Below are 5,646 nucleotides of genomic sequence, written 5' to 3'. Positions count from 1 at the left end.
CAATACGCTGTATATGCGTAGAGTGGTGCGCCCTCTACTTGACCTTATACGGCAAGCTGGAGCTACCTATACATGGGGTCACCCCTTCAGCATCAAGGTGACACGGGGCGGCAACAGGTTTACGCTCTCTGATCCAGACCAACTGCCCGACTTTTTCCTCTTTATCGAACAAGATCCAGTGGAAGTTTTGAACTGGTTAGACCCTCCAGAGGATAGATCAGGCCAGGTGGGACTTGGTCCACTTCCACAGCGCCACAGACGTCCTAGGTCCAGATCAGTTTCCTCTGGCCCAGGGATAAGAAGACCTACTTCCCCAGAAGATTAACTCAACAGTTAATTAGAGACTGATGGCTTGTTTTGTCTCCACTGGTTCTTTCCCTGCTCTTTGCCAATTTACAATTTGGCTGGGGTTCGGGTGAGAACATAGATTGGAGTCAATCTTATGCCTCTCATTATGAAGAGCGTCAGGTAATGCGAATGTCTACCAATGCTATGTTTTTGTGTTTTTCTTTTTTCCTTTTTATCTGACGTTTTTCTAAAGATGTTTTGCATTGTCTCAGATTGATTCCTCTCACCTTCCCATGATGATATATGCAGTGGGGGAGGTGTAGCGGGAGTGGGGGGATACCTTCCTCGGAGGGGGGTTTGGTACCCGGTTTTACTCGGTCTCTGCTACAGAGAATATAGGGTTTAAAGGACGTTACACATGGAGCAGAGGATTGCCCCCATGGAGGGATCCCCCGCTCTCCCTGCCCTCCATATACCCACCCAATTGTCTTGGCGCAATAACTTTCTTTATATACATGAGACAATGCAATAGTTTTATATATACCTCAGGGTTACTTATTTAAATCCAATGCACACACTTGGTTGATTGTTATCATTTGTTGTGGTTAAGCTGCCTTATGCCCCACACTCGTTTTAAATATCAAGTGTGCCACACATACTACTTGCATGCCTGATATGCTGTCGGGAACACGGCTCAGACCCATTCATCTCGACTTTTCCCCCACAATAGGACAGGCACGGTTTGTGCCTAAAACGTGAATTTTCACGCAGTGTTCTGCGTTCGCGGACACATTAGTTTTCCAGACACATCTTTTTAGGTGTCTTTTCATTTATATCGTATTTCTTCCATTATCCTCACGCTCCTTTCATTTTTCTTCCTCCCCTCCCTCTCTTCCCCTCCTTTGTCTGTTTATCTTTTTCTTCATCTCTTCTTTCTTTTTCTTTCCTGCTCCCTATACCTTTCCTCCATATCTTAATACTTTCTCCCTTTTACAGCTTTTGGCACTCCAGCATGGCTCACACGGTGACTTTGCGCCCACACCTGAAACTTTGTTCGTATAATGTAAACGGACTTAACATAGCGTCGAAACGTGGGCAAATTCTATATCAGATGCACAAAAGACAGGTCAGCATACTCTTGCTGCAGGAGACCCACTTCCATTCTGACTCCACTCCTTCCTGCTCCAATAGATATTTCAATAGATGGATACACAGTACCAACCCGACACAAAAATCTAAAGGAGTATCTATTGCGTTTCATAAAACACTCCCTATTGAGCTGCTTGATCAGGTGACGGACCCCCAAGGCAGGTATGTCTTTGTAAAAATTTTATTATGGGGGACTAAATTTACAATTGCCAACGTATACTTGCCTAACACACACCAAGTCCCATCAGCCTTGCAATACCTAAAGATTTTGGCGGGTTTCACGGAGGGCAAGCTCATACTCGGAGGGGACTTCAATACTCCCCTGGATCCACTTTTGGATTCATCGACATCCCGTTCGTCTATATCCTTTCCAAAAATACGGGCCCTAAAACGTACCATCTACAATATGCATCTCATAGACGTATGGCGAATACTGTACCCGGACTCACGAAACTACACACACTTCTCCAACATCCACCAATCATACAGTCGTATAGATTATTTTTTAGTCGAGCACGGCTGCTTAGATTGGTCCCCCAATTGTGAAATAGACCCTATGGTTTGGTCCGACCACTCACCCATATTCCTGACGCTTACAATCCCTTCTACACCAATAAAAGAATGGACATGGAGGTTAAATGACTCTCTCTTGACTGAACCAGGGTTTGAAACACAGATAGCAGAGACGATATCAAACTTTTTCACAGATCACACATCTGATGACACCTCACCACCCATGAAATGGGAAGCATTGAAGGCGGTATTACGGGGTAGGTTTATTCAGATGGGTGCTCGCATGAAAAAAGAACGTTCAACTGCGATAGTTACGGCAGTACATAAGCTAAGGACACTAGAAACTACTCATAAACGCTCCCCGACGGTTGAACTGCTTACGGAGGTTTCTTCTGCTCGCACCCAGCTTAGAGAGTTATATGAGGCATCAGCCCGCACGTTTGCGAACAAACTAGCTTTTCATCAATATAAATTTAGAGATAAATGTGGTAGATCCCTGGCTCGCACCCTCCACACCAAACAACCTAACTCCTTTATACCTCATATACGGGACAGCTCTGGGAAAACTGTCTCATCACCTTCCGAGATGGGACAGGTGTTCCGGGACTTTTATCAATCCCTATATAATATACCTGCAGCGAGCTCCACTGATCCTCCCCTCACTACAGCGGAAACACAAGCCTTATACATCGAGCAAACTGCATTACCCACTCTAGATGGCGAGACGATAGAGGACCTTGAGGCCCCGATTTCGGAAGACGGGGTTGCCCGCGCCATTACTTCTACCCCATCTGGTAAAAGCCCGGGTCCTGATGGCTTTACTCCGAAATTCTATAAACAATTTGCTACCCTTCTTACTCCCTTCTTGACAAAAGTATTTAACTCCATCTCTGAACGATCAGTGTTCCCACCACAAACCTTAGAGGCACATATTACCCTCATCCCCAAACCAGACAAAGACCTGAATGTTTGCGCTAATTACCGACCTATTTCGCTAATAGGAGTAGATCTAAAGGTGTACGCAAAAATTTTAGCTAATAGGTTGCAACCATTGTTACCCCGTTTAATACACCTAGATCAGGTTGGCTTTGTGAGTGGAAGGGAGGCGCGTGACAACACCCTAAAAACACTCCTCATTGCTGATTATGCTCGGGCCCACAATATCCCATTGTGCCTTCTCACAGTCGATGCGGAAAAAGCCTTCGACCGTGTCGACTGGCAATTTCTCCGCTTATCATTACAACAACTAGGTCTAGGCCAAAACATGATCTCCAGAATAATGTCCCTCTACACATCTCCTTCCGCTAGGATTAGACTAAACGGCTCCCTATCCCCTAAGTTTACTATACACAACGGAACGCGGCAGGGGTGCCCCTTGTCCCCCATTCTTTATGTAATTGTCATGGAACACCTAGCCATTGCCCTTAGAAACAATCCGGCCATACATGGCGTTAGAGTAGGCCCACTACACACTAAAATTGCCCTATTTGCTGATGATCTACTCATATTTGTAACCCAACCACAAATTTCTCTACCCTCCATTATGCAGGAGTTTCAGAGGTATGGAGAGGTTAGTAATTTTAAAGTTAATCTAAATAAGTCAGAAATCCTCAACATTTCACTCCCAACAGCGGTTCTACAACAGCTTACGACTTCCTTCCCTTTTAAGACAAGCTCCACATCTATCCGCTATCTAGGAATCCATATTCCAACAGTCTCATCCCAACTATTCTCCAGCAACTTCACCCCTTTACTTACCAGAACTCAAGCGGATCTGACCACATATGCCTCTAAACAGCTCTCCTGGCTGGGTAGGGTGAATGTCTTGAAGATGGATGTTCTCCCTCGATTCTTATACCTTTTCCAGACCATTCCTATCTATATCCCCACCTCGTTCTTCAAAAGGCTCCGTCAGATCTTCTCTAAATTTATATGGCAGGGACGTCGCCCCAGGATAAAACATGACACAATGATTCTCCCGAAAGTCAGGGGGGGTGCGGGGGTCCCAGATGCCTCTATATACCATAAGGCAGCGGTACTCGTGCGTATAGTGGATTGGTTCCACCACTCTTCCTCCAAACTTTGGGTTCAACTAGAGAAATATCTTAATGAGGCTGATCTTTGCGCCCTGCCATGGACCCCTATGGCTGGGCGTGGGGACGGCTTATTCTCCACTGCTCTTACTCGCCAAACTCTCCAGATTTGGGACCGCATGATCTCAGCGAGTAAATTGTCTAAAATCCAGGGCCCAATGACCCCTCTCTTCGGGACTCCGGCTTTCCCCCCAGCAGCGAACAAGTTAAGATTTGGACCCTGGAGTAGGGATAGCCATAGACGTTTAGCACAGGTCTTACGCGCTGACCCATCCTTGAGAACGGACATACCCTCTCGGACGGAATTAGGGACCTCAACAATGTGGTTACAAAGGGGTCAAATAACGTCATACATACGCACTTTCTCATCCATCTCAGAGATACTGGCCGACCCATCAGACTTTGACGAACTGCTTTTACAACCAGACCCACCAATACATGTAGTATCACTGTTGTATTCCCTACTACTGAACGAATATGCCCCTGACCTTCCAACATATACACAGAAATGGGAAGCGGAGCTGCAACACTCCATCTCCCCCACTGATTGGCAAAAAAGCTTTATCCTAACGCATAGGATTTCCCTGGCAACCAAGAACCAAGAAAAAGGGTTTAAATTATTAACGAGGTGGTACAGATGCCCAGTAGATATTAAAAAGTTTAACCCCTCTTTGACAGACGTGTGTTGGAGATGCCTGTCCTCTAGCGGGACAATGCTTCACATCTGGTGGGCTTGCCCTCCAATCTGGAAACTATGGCAAAAGGTCTTTGATCTTTACAGCAGGCTGATGGCGACATCAATCAAACCCACACCAGAGATAGCCCTATTATCTATACTCCCAGGCCCCCTCAAGTCGATTAAAAAAGATGTACTGCGCCACTTTCTGGCAGCAGTTAGGACAGTGATCCCCCGACATTGGAAAACGACAGATGTGCCTTCCTTGGGAGAATGGGTGGTTGAAGTGGACCAGATAAGAGATCTGGAGCGCCTGTTGGCGGAGGAAGTGGGAAAGGAGGAGCAGTTTACCGCCACCTGGACCTCATGGTCCATGTTTCGCTATTCTGATGAGTTTTCCCTTTGGGTCAGAGATACCCCACCCTTACCCGCCGATTAGCCATGCTGGAGTGCCTGGTGCCTCAGGTACCATCCCACACTTCTACTCATGTTCTTATTTCTGACTTTTTCTGTCTCCTCTTTGTTAAGTACTGAACCGACCACTCACATATATAGTTAAAGATCATATCTTTGGACTAGCTAAATGACTTGATTATCTATAATAGGTGAATAAAAGACTTCTACAGCAGTCTAATTCGTTGAGAGGGAACCCTCGGATAACACCAACCCGCGAAACTACAAGGTTCATTATATGTTGGCTCCCACCCGTATATTATTCCTCTCTTAGAATAAAGATTTCAATATACAATATGATATACCAGTAGTTCACCGAAAGCTGTATGTTAAAATGATCACTCCTGTTTATACATGGGTAAAGTACACCTCACTATTCTATGTATACTATATGTGTTGCCAAACTGTAAAGAATGGTATTTTTCTGTTATATTCTTTGTGTTCTTACTTTTGAAAATAAACTAAGATTGAAAA

The sequence above is a fragment of the Aquarana catesbeiana genome, linkage group LG04 (genome assembly GCF_042186555.1).
Source record: "Aquarana catesbeiana isolate 2022-GZ linkage group LG04, ASM4218655v1, whole genome shotgun sequence".
NCBI lineage: Eukaryota > Metazoa > Chordata > Amphibia > Anura > Ranidae > Aquarana > Aquarana catesbeiana.
Note: the sequence above shows the minus strand (reverse complement) of the source record.